At 51.2% G+C, this 14673-nt stretch overlaps 1 protein-coding gene across 11 annotated transcripts in view; it reads left to right on the forward strand.

Moving 5' to 3' along the window:
* Nucleotides 1–14673, forward strand: part of LOC135897135 (uncharacterized) — a 771735-nt gene that overhangs the window by 547360 nt on the left and 209702 nt on the right. For 2 of the 11 annotated variants that reach the window (XR_011514566.1, XR_011514567.1), the window contains exon 5: nucleotides 5422–5495. The exons of 7 other annotated variants lie outside the window; for them this stretch is intronic. The gene's annotated coding sequence lies outside the window, so the exon portion shown is untranslated. Of the gene's footprint in view, nucleotides 1–5421; nucleotides 5496–14492; nucleotides 14568–14673 lie in introns of those variants that run through there. 2 more of the 11 variants (XR_010562933.2, XR_010562935.2) reach the window with 2 other exon arrangements.

Genomic DNA, 14673 nt, shown 5'->3' on the forward strand with positions numbered 1-14673 from the left:
CGTGCCAGCTGACGGCAATCTTCAGCATATTTGGCGACTTCGGAAAGCGGAGTATACTCTGTAGCGTCAGGTTGGTACGGCAGTATGGTGTCCAAAGGGCATGATGGCTCACGGCCATACACAAGGAAAAAGGGGGAAAAGCCGGTGGTCGCTTGCGTCGCGGTGTTGTACGCGAACGTAACAAAGGGGAGTACGGTGTCCCAGTTGGAGTGGTCGGATGAAATATACATCCGCAACATGTCGCCAAGTGTGCGATTGAAGCGCTCGGTAAGACCGTTGGTTTGGGGATGGTACGCGGTCGATTTGCGATGAATTATCCTGCACTCAGCGAGGAGGGCTTGGATGCCCTCCGACAGGAAGACACGGCCCCTATCACTCAGTAATTCTCGGGGAGCACCGTGGCGAAGGACAAAATTGCGAAGGATGAAAAAACCAACGTCACGGGCGGTCGCTGCTGGCAGTGCTGCAGTCTCAGCGTAGCGAGTAAGGTGATCTACGCCGACAATAATCCACCGATTTCCACGCCCGCTGCATGGAAACGGGCCGTAGAGGTCGATGCCGACGCGGTCGAACGGACGAGACGGGCATGGCAGCGGCTGCAACGGTCCTGTGAAACGCTGTGTAGGTGTTTTGCTTTGTTGGCATGTAGTGCAAGACTGAATGTACTTTTGCACAAAGTTGTACATGCCTCTCCAATAATAGCGCTGACGCAACCTTGTGTAAGTTTTGAGGAGGCCGGCATGAGCGCTTAGGGGGTCAGCGTGAAAAGACGCGCAGACGTCAGAGCGCATATGACGAGGTATAGCGAGGAGCCATTTGCGTCCGTCGGGCATGTAGTTTCGGCGATATAGAATGTTGTCCCGCACTGAGAAGTGGGTTGCTTGGCGACGCAGTGCTCGTGTCGAAGGGACATCAGACGGAGCAGCAAGGTAGTCGAGTAACATTGCAAGGGATGGGTCCTTGCGCTGCTCTGTGAGCATGTCAGGGATGGTGAACGGTGACAGGGTGGACGAGGAAGCTGACAACGACGCCAAATCAGGCGTCAGTGGGGAGCGAGAGAGCGCATCAGCGTCGGAGTGCTTGCGACCAGAGCGGTACATGACGCGGATGTCGTACTCTTGCAAGCGAAGCGCCCAACGTCCCAAGCGTCCAGACGGGTCTTTCAAGGAAGAAAGCCAACAAAGGGCATGGTGGTCAGTAACAACGGCGAAAGAACGGCCGTAAAGGTATGGGCGAAACTTGCTTAATGCCCAGATGATCGCTAGACACTCCTTTTCTGTGACGGAGTAATTTAATTCTGCTTTCTTTAGAGTACGGCTCGCATAAGCGACGACGTATTCATCATAGCCAGCTTTCCGTTGCGCTAAGACCGCGCCAAGGCCAACTCCGCTGTCGTCAGTATGGACTTCCGTGGGAGCATCAGGGTCGTAGTGGCGAAGAATCGGTGGTGAGGTCAACAAGTGGCGCAATTGCTGAAATGCTGCATCACATTCAGGTGACCATGCTGCTATGCCGTTACTGGCGGAAAGTAAACTTGTCAAAGGCGCCATGATGGATGCGAAATTGCGTACGAAGCGACGAAAATAAGAACATAAGCCAATAAAACTTCGGAGGGTTTTGATAGACGTGGGCCTTGGGAACTCTGCAACAGCGCGGAGCTTGTCTGGATCCGGGAGGACGCCGTCTTTTGAGATAACGTGACCCAATATGGTTAGCTTGCTTGCAGCAAAGCGGCACTTTTTGAGGTTAAGCTGTAGACCGGCAGAGGCGAGACAGGTCAGAATGTCATGCAGGCGAGCGAGGTGCGTCGGAAAATCGGTTGAGAAGACGACGATGTCGTCGAGGTAACATAAACAGGTCTTCCATTTGTGGCCACGAAGGATGGTGTCGATCATACGCTCAAAAGTAGCAGGCGCGTTGCACAACCCGAAGGGCATGACGTTAAATTCGTAGAGGCCATCGGGTGTAACGAATGCGGTTTTCGGACGGTCAGGCTTGGCCATGGGAACTTGCCAGTACCCGGAGCGCAGATCCAAGGAACTGAAGTATTCTGCGCCTTGTAAACAGTCGAGAGCGTCATCGATTCGAGGCAGAGGATAAACGTCTTTCCTCGTTATCTTGTTTAGGCGTCTGTAGTCGACACAAAAGCGAATGGAGCCATCTTTTTTCCTCACCAATACGACAGGGGAAGACCAAGGACTTTGAGAGGGACGGATGACTTTACGTTGGAGCATGTCGTCCACGTGCTCCGTGATGATTCGGCGCTCTTCGGCAGAGACACGATACGGGCGCTGTCGCAAGGGGGAGTGGGAACCAGTGTCGATGATGTGAGAAACACCGGTGGCACGGCCCAGTGACGTCTGATGACAGTCGAAAGAAGAGACAAACTTGTGAAGGAGAGCGAGAAGTTGGCGGCGATGAGATGGGGAAAGTGCAGGGTCGATGGCCTTGTCAAAACCCACTGAAGGTGATGAGCCGGAGACCGAAGCGATGGCGTCAAGGTGACGGAGGGAGGCGGCAGGAACATCGAAGTCGTCGACGTAGTCGACCGCTTGAAAGTATCCTACCGTCTCTCCACGTAGTAGGCTGATCGGGTACTGGTAGTAGTTGGTGACCAGCATCACAGTTGAGCCAGAGGTTACAGTAAGCACGGCAAACGGAAGAACAATGCCCTTGCGTTGAGCAAACACATCGGACGGCGTGAACACTACGGTGGCGTCAGATGCGGAATCAGACGACAAGACAACAGCCATCGACGACTCAGGAGGTACGGTTGTGTCGGCATCAACAGTGAGTTTGTCGGCAAAGTGAGGAGAGCTGGTCGGCAGTGATTCACATAGTGGTAAAAGCGACACTTCTGCACGTGAACAGTCAATGACAGCATGATGACGTGACAGGAAATCCCAACCAATGATGAGGTCGTGAGAGCACGATGGTAGCACGAAACACTCGATTATGTACAGAACGTCGTTGATGACGACACGGGCCGTGCATACAGCTGAAGGGTGGATTCGCTGCGCGCTGGCAGTGGCGAGCACCAGGCCAGAGCGAGCTGTAGTCACTTTGCGTAGCTTGCGGCAAAGGCCCTCGTGAATGACGGAAACGGCTGCTCCGGTATCGACTAGTGCCACTGCTGGTACTCCCTCTACAAAAACGGTAATTACATTTTGCGGCGAAGATTGAGGTCTTGAGAAAATCGACGTATTTGCAGTTCTTGCCTCAGGAACTGCAGCAGTCAGTTTCCCTCTTCAGTGGGAACTCGACGACGCAGGGGCGAAATCGAACGCCGTCGAGGGGAAGGGGAACGCCGAGTTTCCAACCGGCGATCAGTGTCGAGACGTCGCGGTGATAATGGAGGCGTGGCGGCGTATTGTGGTGCGTAGCGGGGCCTGTCAAAGCTGGTACACGCAGTTGAGGCTCGGCGGCGACAGAAGCGTGCCACATGGCCAGCAATGCCGCAGGCGAAGCAGATAGGCCGGTTGTCTTGAGTGCGCCACGTCTCGGTGGGACGAAAAAAGTGTGGTGACGGTCGGGCAACTTGAAATGAAGCCGGATTCATGGGCGATGGAAAGGAAGCGGTCTGCGCAGGTGGCCGTGCAACCACGGCTGCATAACTGAGCGGCAGCGACGTAGGGTGGTTGGCAAAGTTGGTATGGGCCAGCGACACACTCATAGGGTTGGGTGGGGGGGTTGTAGGAGCTGCAGGAAGCGCTTCAGATATGTGATTTCGGATGGCTTCCTGCAGCGTTGGAGGCAAAGCTGCCGTAGGTGCGTCACTGTGAGGCAGCAGCGAGAGCTGCCTGGCCACCTCTTCACGGATAAAATCTTTGATATGCTGCGAGAGGGTCGAGTTGGTGAATTCGGTAGAAACCGCGATGCTAGAGACGGAATCGGCGTGCTGGATGTTCTGGCGGGCGATGGAACGTTGGCGGCGCAGCTCGTCAAAGCTCTGGCAGAGGTTAATGAGGACGGATACGCTAGTTGGGCCTTTGGCCAGCAACATCTGGAATGCGCTGTCCTCGATGCCCTTGAGGATGTGTTTGATCTTGTCAGCCTCTGACATGCTGGGATTGACCCGCTTGCACAAATCGAGAACATCCTCGATGTAGCTGGGGAATGTTTCTCCAGGCTGCTGTGCGCGCTGGCGTAGACGCTGTTCAGCGCGTAGCGTACGCACAGCTGGGCGATCAAACACTTCTGCAAACAGAGTCTTAAAGGCGGACCAGCTTGTAAAGTCTGATTCGTGGTTGAAGAACCAAAGTTTGGCTACGTCGGCGAGGTAGAACGGCACGTTGGTCAGCTTAGACTGGTCATCCCATCGGTTATGGGCACTTACACGTTCGTACGATGAGAGCCAGTCTTCCACGTCGTGTTCGACGGTCCCACTGAAAATGGGTGGGTCGCGCTGACGAGGGACGCCGGCGCAGATGACAGTGGCAGCCGGTGGGGCGGGCAACGAGGTGGCGGGATCAGGCATAGTGCAAGGCGATCTTGTTGGCAGGGTTCGAGTGCGGAGCTCCAGGGCGAGGCGAAGGATCTCAGCAACCTCCACCAAATGCGACGAGGTTTATTCTCGTTCACGACGTTGTGGAACGCTAGGCAAAACAAGGCACTGCAAGGGCTGTCCGAAGCACGGGGTCGCTCGAGATCACGGCACGGCCCTTCGTCTTCCTCTTCAGACGGCACATACACAGGGGCGCGTCTGCTTCATTACAATATATATATATATATATATATATATATATATATATATATATATATATATATATATATATATATATATATATATATATTTACTACTGGGCGACACGTCAAGTCATTTCTGGTGTGAATAAAATAAACTGCAGCGCGCACTTTGGCATAAAACTTAAGTGACGTGTTCAGAAAGTCTGCAATCTTGGAACAAGTTTTCTGTTACCATAAACAGATTGTACTTTTAGAAAGAAATGGTCCTCTTAAGGCCTTCTGATTTGAAATGACTTCACATCGTGTTAAACCACTTTGTTTGAATAATATAGGCATAGTTAATTCTATTAAATTAATTTTTTTTTCATTACGTTCAACGGTTGGATTGTCCAACCAAGTAAATATGACATAAGCCAACGTCAGTTTCTCTTCTTCGCTATAGCCGAGTCACTTCAAGGCAAGATGAGATGATTACGCCAGTCTATCTGTGCAAAACATTTGTAAGAGTAAATTGAAGGAGGCCTAACTGTCTCAGATGCTTCGGGGCAGATAGGTTTCGGCCCTTCTTCGTAAAAATGTACTGCCAGAGTATTATGCCCTATAATCAATGCAATCTTTATTGTAAGGTTGTCAATTTAGTTGCTACAAATTATCTGTCCTTTGGTTCAACCGTGATCGCATCACACCCATGTGGAGTTGACATCTATTTCTCTCTCTCTCTTTCTGTTCCTATAACGGCCAGTTCACGGGCTCTGCATCCCGTCTTATTCAAAGAAGCACGCCAGTTTGAACGCTCAATGCATCTCATGGTGAGCATCTCACTATAGACAGCAAATCGAAGCATTTCTTCTCAGTGCATGCCTGCACGTGCATGTGTTCTTCTGGCGGTTTCGCTGTGTGCTCGAAAGCTTGCTTGTGGGGTCACAGAAATTTGTCTGGAATTTCAACACTGAAACAAGAAGTAACGTGATCTCCATCCACGTCTAATAACAGCCAGAAACAAGCCAACTGAAGATTTCATAAGCTATTTTCAACTGTTCTCACAGCGCACACAGATTTAAGAATATGATGGACAGGTTGAGAGTTTCTGAATGAGCGCCGACTCTGTCTCGTATTTCCTTAAGCCTGCGTGCGTTATGAACACCGTCAAAATAAACCTTTACCAACTGTCCCAAGCCTCCACGCCTGTACTCCACAAGCTTCCCGAACGCAGCGGCCTGGCAACAAAGTTTCTTCGAAGTACCACGCAGCAGTGCAGACACGTGATGATGCACCTCTTCCTGATCAGGCTTTTACCCTCGAGCACGCAAATAAAACTGAAAGTGAAAGAAAGGCATGTGGCAGTTGTTGATTCAAGCATTCCTCCTTTTTTCTTTTTTCTTCGTTCTCTTCGTTCGATGCCTGCGAAGCGCTGTCCGCGACAACGCACCACCTCTGCTCCAGCGCTTTCTCGCTCGGGGTGAAATCAGCGAGGCGTTGCCCCGATCTGTGCACACGGCGCCATCCGTGTACGTATAACACACACACACACACACACACACACACACACACACACACACGCACACACACACACACACACACACGCGCGCGCGCGCGCACACACAGGAGTGAGACAGCCAGCAGAGAAGAGGCAGAGAGAACGGGAGATCGCCGTAGCGGCGTATAAGAGACGACGAGCCGCATACACACGCTGCAGCAGCGGCGGGCAAGCAGGCGAGAAAGGGGCGCTCGCGCGCGCTTGTTGTAAATGCAGGGCGCGTGTGCGGAGCGCCGAAGAGGGTTTCACCCCCTTTGATGATCCGGAACCTCGCAGCTGAGCTCCAATTTTGCACGCGCGCAGGAGACAAGGCGTCCGTCCGTCCGCGAAGGGGGTGTTTTGTAGCGCCGCTCATGCGTCGCCCACCGAACCGCGCTATCCTTTCCTCGACGCCCGTGGAGCGGCGAGCCGGTGTTGCGGAGCTACAGCTCGAGCCGCGAGAGAGACCCGGCCTGCTAGGGTGTAAAATAAAAGGGGTGAAAATTTTGAGGGAGGGGAAGAGATGGTGGGGATATAGTTGGCGGAATATCGGCAAGGGGCTGGGGAAAGTCGTGGCGGATTGTGTAGTATCGACAGAGCGTGGATTGCATGTAAATAAATACAGAAGCGCAATCGTGAAATCGTGAGGCGTGAGCCGTGTCCGTGTACCGCTTGTTCCTAGGGTGATCCGGGGGTGGTGAGGGTATTCGGAAGTTAGTTGTGCGGCTCAAAAGAACACCGATATGGTAGATAGACCTGGACGTTCGCAATGTTCGCCGGGATCTGGCGCTTTTTTTTTTTTTTTTGAACAGAGCGATGACAATCTCGAGAAACGAAGTTCAATTTCTCGGGCTACTTATAGATCTTTCTGTGCTCTCTTCAGAGAATTTAGTTTGCTGTATCGCGGTGCACCTGCTTTACATTTCCTTGAAGTGTTTCAATGGATTCCAGATAAGTTCAAGTCGGTGTTTCAATCAAGCGATATTTGTTAAGTTAAAGTAGCCTTCTTTTTAAACGCTGATATCTGGCCACCTCAATATCCTCTTTAATGTCTACTTACCACCTCGACCCGGTAGCTTGCTTACAGCTGGGGCTCTTGACCATTGAGCTGGGGCAAAAAAGAAAGGGGAATTATTCGTCCATATGAGTAGTATCAGGTAATATATACGTGACAAAATTACTTGACACAGATTTGTGAGATTAATGCACTGAATTCCGTGAAGCAAAAGGACAAGATTCAGACGCATGACACCTGATTAACAATAGGCAGTGAACATTGCATAAATGCACGAATCTGCCCTTGTTTCTGTCAGATTACGGCAATATTTGAAACAACAGAGAGACGTGCAACCGGGATAGCTGAGAACGGCAACGTACTGGGCAAATGTTCTGAAAGGAGTCACTTCTTGGGGCAGCACTTGACACTCATGGTATTTAAGCTGAACATGACAACTGCGCCGCAATATGGAAACAAGCTGTTTGAACAAAACAGAAAAGGACGAGAGAGAAGAGCCCAATAGCGACACCTTCCCTCTAAATCTCCGGCTCGTGACCAAAATATTATCCTGGCCAAGGCGAATGCGGTCATTGTGGATTTTGTTTTATATTTTCACAGAATAGTAATACTGATGCGCGAATCTAAGAGCTTCTAGTCATCATGTACTTAATTTTGACTTAAATGACTTCACTCTGTTCTCTCTGTCTTCCTTTTTTTTTTTCTTTCCTCCCTCCAATGCTTGATAATTCGTCGATTCCTGTCGCCTCAGGTCAGTTCTTACTCCTAAATAAGTCTTCCCGTTAAACGTCGGAATGTCTCAGTGTTATAGAAAACTGAGGCAGCGTTAAGGCTTTTGTATGGAACAAGATCCCGAGGATGTCCGTTTGAGAATCAAGTCAACAGCTGTCTTCATGACCACATATGGAAATGCGACGATCAACTTTTTCCTTTTCGTAGTATCATTATCATTTTTTGGCATTATCCGTGCCGTTATCCACAGCCTGCAAGGACAGAAAGTCCCGGATACACTTGCGCAGTACGCAGGACAGTTCCAGATGGAAACACGTGATTCTTCTAGCCCGGCGCATCTGTCTGAAAAAGGTCGACCAAGCGCTTCCTTCGTTTCTTTTTCAAGACGACACAGCTAGGGGTGTCACAAGCCATCTTGTTCGTCAGTCTGGCTTTTACTGCGGACAAAACGGAATGCTTTTCAAGCCTTGCCATTTGACAAGGCGGCAAGAGAGCAAGTACGGTGACTTAAGAGAGAGAGAGAGAGCCAGTGAAAGCAGTTTGAGTGGTGCGCGTCCCTTAGACATTTTCTATCATTCCTGACGGAAGTACACTCCCATCACCTCCAGGAACCACGAGAAAAAGCGCGTCATTGACCAACTACGTCACCCTTGTTTATGTTGTTGTTTATTCGTTATCTTCTGAGTTCCTCGTAGCGGGCACTGCTCTTTCTTATTCTATTTCGGTCTATTCATGTCAGCGAAAAGGAATTTCCTGTCTCAGTCGTCGTTCTGGGCTCATCCACGTGATTCAGTCCTTTTGTCCGTCTGGAAGCCAGCCACACTCCTTGTGCCAGCCTACCAAGCCCGAGGCGCTCGCCAGCCGCCTGCGTCGACGGCTCGGCCCTCTGGCTTGCTCCGACTACTTGCCTGGTGGCAGGTCGTTTGTGTTCTTCAATTTGTCCGGGGTGCTCCGTTCTTCTTCGTCCAGGCCTGTCTGCTGCCGCGGCCCGTCGGGTGCCTTGTTTGTCTCCCTCTCTGCATACCAAATCATGCGTTGTGTTGCCGTTGAAGCCTCTCGCGTGGCTGGAGAGCGGACTTGCCGGCCGACTATAGCCGGCGCATGCACCGAGACAAAAAAGGGGCAAGAGCCTCACCGCAACGCATCACTTCAGTGCGTTTGGGCATATGGAAACACACGTACACGTATATGCGTATAGTCCCACATATAGAATACACTATACAGACGCCCACCTCGTCTCCTTCAGCGCGTCTGCCCATCCTGCAGACCGGCGAGCCTCTGGAGGACCGGGCGACCACCCGACTTGCCGCCGACCCAAACGAGACATTTGCATTCCAAACAGACCGTGCACCGTGCGCGCCGTGTTCGTCCGCGCATCCACACGTGCCCGATCAATGCACTAGGCATTCGCGAAGTGAAAGAAAAATTAAACATGCAAGTATACGCAACGAAACAGGCCTCGCAACGGCTACAAAACAGGCAAACGAGCGGGCGTACAAGAGCGCGTCTAACGTCGGCCCCCACTTCTCCGTGCGTTTCCTGTCGAAGGGATTCGAAGGCTCCGCCGTTAGCTTCTCTCCCCTTTTTCTCATACAATCTCTCTTCGTTTGTTTTGTTTCAGGCGACCCGCGGGAGCGTTCAAGCCTGCGGCTTGGCGTGCGTATTTACTGGTTCTCAAAGGGAAATCCCTCTGATGCAGGAAGGGCTTCGTATGCGCGCATGTGTGTGGCGTCTTTACTCGCTCGTCCTCTCGGGCGGCCTTCGTCTGCTACGCACTGAGCGTGCGGTGTATCTCAATGTGGGCCGCGGCGTTGTCTCCCTGCTACGTGTGATGAGATCAGCTAGTTTTGCGTCTCGCGGACGTAATGCGCCCGGAGTCCCCCTCAATCGTGAAGCCCGTCATTCGAGGACGCAAGGGGGGCAGCCCCACCGGCATCGTTTCGAGTGTTGCCTCTTTCCTCCTTGCGCCTTGTGGACTTACACGTGAAGTTCGTCCCGGACCGATGTTGTTTAGAGCTTTGAGAACTGTGAATGCTGGCACGGTGTAGGAGGTTGGTGACTAAATTTGTCTTTCCGAATCGATTCTGCGTGTCCGTCGTTTCATCGTCGCCTATGTAGCGGTGCATGGCTGATCTACAAATTGGAGCTGATTGAAATATTATATCGGTGTAAGCTTTCTTCTACCTAATCTCTGAAACATATTGTAAGTTATTAATAGCAGCGTGTATACTGGAAGGTACACCACCAAAATTAGCTTTTGCTAATGCCGAAGTAAACTTTCATTCAACTGGACAGAGTTGAAGTGCGAAGCAGTCACGTTCTGGCCGCCAAGACACATGCACAGAAAGCTGAAGTTCTAAAATATAACGACGCTTTTCTCTTCTCTTATATAAATATGAACAGAAAATATAATGTAAATGAACTACTGACGAATAAATAAATGCGAAACAACACTAAACGCGAGTCATTGCATTATATTGGACGCTTCTGTAAAACTTCGGGCTCGCATGCTCAGACTGGTAAAGTATTTGATAGCAATGAAACCAGTAATTTCAAGGCATGTAAGGAGTCATTTCTACAGCTTGTGAGTACGTGTTGTGATTACTTTTGCGACAGCATTATCTGTCCCACTTTAGGGCCCCTATACTTATAACGGGTGCAACCGTAAGTCCTGATGCTTCAGTCTGCAGCTGTGAGACTTGCGAGGAGAAATAAGGCTCCTAACTTTTTCGGCAAATAAAGTCAACGTGTATGTTCGCACTAAGCTATATTATAGTAACGGATGTGACCTCGTTTGTCGCTACTAGCTATTGCAGCCACATAAGCAATGCGTCAAGCTGGCAGAGCTGCCGGAAATCAAGCTGAGTTAGCTAACCTGCAAGCTTCAGCGCTGTACGACGCTCAGAAACTTCACCTCACGTGGAAGCAATTCATTTAGGTACGCAGGCGCCGCGCTTGTACACGTAACGTGCACGTAGTCGCTTGCTCGTGCACTCGGGTCGTTTCACTCCTATAGCGCGCAGCTCCACAGGGTGCACGCCTGCGCGCGGCATTACCTAAAACTGCGCCCACGAACTAAGCGTTGCGCGAAGTATACACGCCTCTCCGCGTTCCACCGCGCGTGTTTCGTGCCTCCATCGTGTCTCACACCACGCGTGCGAGACACTGTGTCCTCCGCAGAGTGTTTCCTATATAGACACGCGTGTGTTCTATGGCTCGCAACTGCCGGCGGCCTGGTGTTGGTGGTTCGCAGCAGCTCCCAGGGTACGAGGCCCCACTGTCATCTTTCCGCGGCTAGACGGGCTGTGCCGCCGCCGAGGTTGTCGGTGCGCCGCGCTGCAGGGCTTGCCCGAAACGCCGACGAGAAGAGAGACAGCGCGGGGAGCGGAATACTCATTATGATAATGCATGCAAATGGAGCCCCAGACGCGAATAGTGATGAACGCGCTGTCGCGACGGTGGGTCACTATGGAGGAGAGCATCATCATCGTCGACGCCGTCTCGCCGCCAGCCCGCCCGTGGTTCGGGCCCCGGGAAACAATGGAATGATGAACGGCCCTCTTCGCGCCGGGCGTCTATTGCTGCTGGTTTGCACCGCGGTCTGCAACGAGTGTGCGAGTCTGGTATACTATAGTCTCTTTGCGACATGGGCGACGAGGTTGGAGTACCTTCGGAGCGACATCGCCTCGCAAATTGTTGTGCGCGCTGAAGAAAAATAACGAGTGGATGAGGTTGAGGCTTTGCCCCCGCACTCCTTGTGCAATCTCATTTGTGTCCGCTCGCACTGATTCATGGCGACATGAAATGCCGTGCCTTCCGTGTACAGTTGAAGCGAGCCTACGTCATCTACTCGCCTAGGCAAGAACATGTAGTGTATGCCTGGCGCTTAACGGTTACTACTAACGTGATACATCGTAGCAGACTGTTTATTATATTGTTTAATCAGTTTCTTCAATAAGGTTCAAAGCTGTTCGGTCGTCTACACATTCCGTAAACATGATCGGACGACATGCTTACGGGCCTGCATTTCAGAGTGAGTGAGTGAGTGAGTGAGTGAGTGAGTGAGTGAGTGAGTGAGTGAGTGAGTGAGTGAGTGAGTGAGTGAGTGAGTGAGTGAGTGAGTGAGTGAGTGAGTGAGTGAGTGAGTGAGTGAGTGAGTGAGTGAGTGAGTGAGTGAGTGAGTGAGTGAGTGAGTGAGTGAGTGAGTGAGTGAGTGAGTGAGTGAGTGAGTGAGTGAGTGAGTGAGTGAGTGAGTGAGTGAGTGAGTGAGTGAGTGAGTGAGTGAGTGAGTGAGTGAGTGAGTGAGTGAGTGAGTGAGTGAGTGAGTGAGTGAGTGAGTGAGTGAGTGAGTGAGTGAGTGAGTGAGTGAGTGAGTGAGTGAGTGAGTGAGTGAGTGAGTGAGTGAGTGAGTGAGTGAGTGAGTGAGTGAGTGAGTGAGTGAGTGAGTGAGTGAGTGAGTGAGTGAGTGAGTGAGCGAGCGAGCGAGCGAGCGTGAAGCGTGCACGAACGAACTTAAAGACCAGCGCATGACTTTGAACCCTAGAAAGTTCGAGTCGGCATGACTATAGTAAACTGACTCAGGTATTTGGTCTATATGCATACGAACGCACACGTCAGCAAACACAGGTACTTTAAGCCGTAATTGATACCTTACACTCGCTCGCTTAAACACATTACAATACTTCTGCATCTTGCCAGGTGTTTAAGCGAGTGCAATACTGCTGCATCTTGTCAGATAGTATTGTGCACGCGTGCTTTTTTTTTTCTTCTCGCATTCTTTTTCTCTCATCTATCGCATCTTTTTTCGCTCTCCTCGGGTATAGGGTAGCCAACCGGTGATATTCTCTGGTTAACTTCCCTGTCCTTCCTTTGCCATTCTTTCTCTCATGTCAGATGGATAAAACAAAATGGAAGAGGGAACTCACGCAGCTGAACTGAAACTCTAGCGTCCCTTAATGTCATATTATGTCCATCGCAATTATACGGACACTCGAGACGCGTTCGCGTTGTTTGCGCACCGCCGTCGTGCTGTCAAGGCATCAACTGCGCATGCGTAGCCCGCGCGGGGATAAACGCAAAGCATTTAGTTTGAAAAAAAAAGAAAAGCTGTGACTCCATGTGGACAAACATTCACGTTCCACTCAATCGGTTCTGCAGCAAGGCAGCCAGGGGACGTATTCTCGGACGGTCACTTTCGGCGATATCACTTTCACTGCGCTCTTATTGGATTGTTCAACCAAACCGGATGAGCTGGTTGGCTGGTTGAGCATTGCGTCACGCGAAAGCGATAGTATCGCCGAAAGTGATCGTCCGAGAATTACGTCCCCTGCAGGACAGCGCTATGCATTCGGCGGCTGGCGCGTTGATTGGCGTTTCCGTAGAATAGCTGCCTGCATAACGCACCTCGGTGCATGCAGCTGTCTGAGCGGAACGGACAGCAAGCGACAGGCTAAACCTGTCTAATCCTTTCATCGGGCGCTGACAAACGCCGACGGTTTTCCGTCGGTTTCATATCGCAAACCGTCGAGAGGTATGACGCCTGTAACGCCGCTGCCGGTATATACTTATCCTCCCGCCAGCTTTGTGACGCGCTACTGTCTGCCAGGACGCTATTACCGCTGCGCGGCTGTACTGTCGCGTGCTGCGTGTTTGCAATATCGCCTCTGCATATTGTTAGAACACCGTGCGATGAGCTAGAGCGCGAGGCTAAACTTTGCTCTCGTTTTCCATGCCTTCTTCGCCAGTCAAGCGAGAACTGCCTCTTCCTTCCTTTCTTTCTTTCTTTCTTTCCTTCTTTCTTTCTTTCTTTCTTTCTTTCTTTCTTTCTTTCTTTCTTTCTTTCTTTCTTTCTTTCTTTCTTTCTTTCTTTCTTTCTTTCTTTCTTTTCGATACGCAACAAAAGGTGCTTAGGGCCAAACGGCAGTATGGTGCGAAGCGTAAACAAACCATTAAAAGCGGAAAAAGGACTGCCTCCATATAGCAGTTTTTGCTGCTGCCGTTTCATCTCCCTCCGCCTGCATGCGATAGCCACGAAAGCGCGACTTTTAAAGCTCATTTGGGGGAAAAGCCACCGAAAGGGATTAGAGCGTGCCCTCCGCGCCACGGGTATAAATACCCGGACGCTCGTAAAAACAAATCAGCGCGGCCGCGGCGCTGCCTGCTCCTCTGCGGCTCGAGAGCACGCGCTCGCATCTGAAGCTCTGGCAACCCGAGCTTCAAAAATTTGAAAGTGTCTCGCGGCGATAAGCAAGTTTTTTACGGGCACCGAGGAGGACAAAGCGCGGGCGAGAAGACGAACACTCGCACTTGGCAGGGAAAGAAACAAGGACGAGAAAAAGGAAGAAAGGTTCGCGCCGGTTTTCTACCGGTTCCGCTGCGACGAGAACAGTGCGTGCTAGAGATAGAGAGCGCGCATCTGCGAGGCGTGCATTCGCTGCGTTATTGTTTTCCTTGGACGCGAGAGAGTCGCAGGCGGTGTTTGCCAGTTGCCGCCTTTATTACCGCTGCGGAGAGGATTACTTTATGGGTAACGGGACTCGGCTGCTAGCTAGCGGTTTTTGACAATTTCTGGGTCTCGCGCCTCTGCCGCCTCTGCGCCTGCTGACTGTCCGGCGTTCAGTATGTGCAGCCTTATCTGTCTTATCGCTTGACGCCACGCTGTGGCCTGCATTTTTGTTCTTTATGCGAGTGTGTGTGTGTCTTTAAATGTTAGCTCTGTAGTGTA

The sequence above is a fragment of the Dermacentor albipictus genome, chromosome 5 (assembly GCF_038994185.2).
Source record: "Dermacentor albipictus isolate Rhodes 1998 colony chromosome 5, USDA_Dalb.pri_finalv2, whole genome shotgun sequence".
NCBI classification, from domain to species: Eukaryota; Metazoa; Arthropoda; class Arachnida; order Ixodida; family Ixodidae; genus Dermacentor; species Dermacentor albipictus.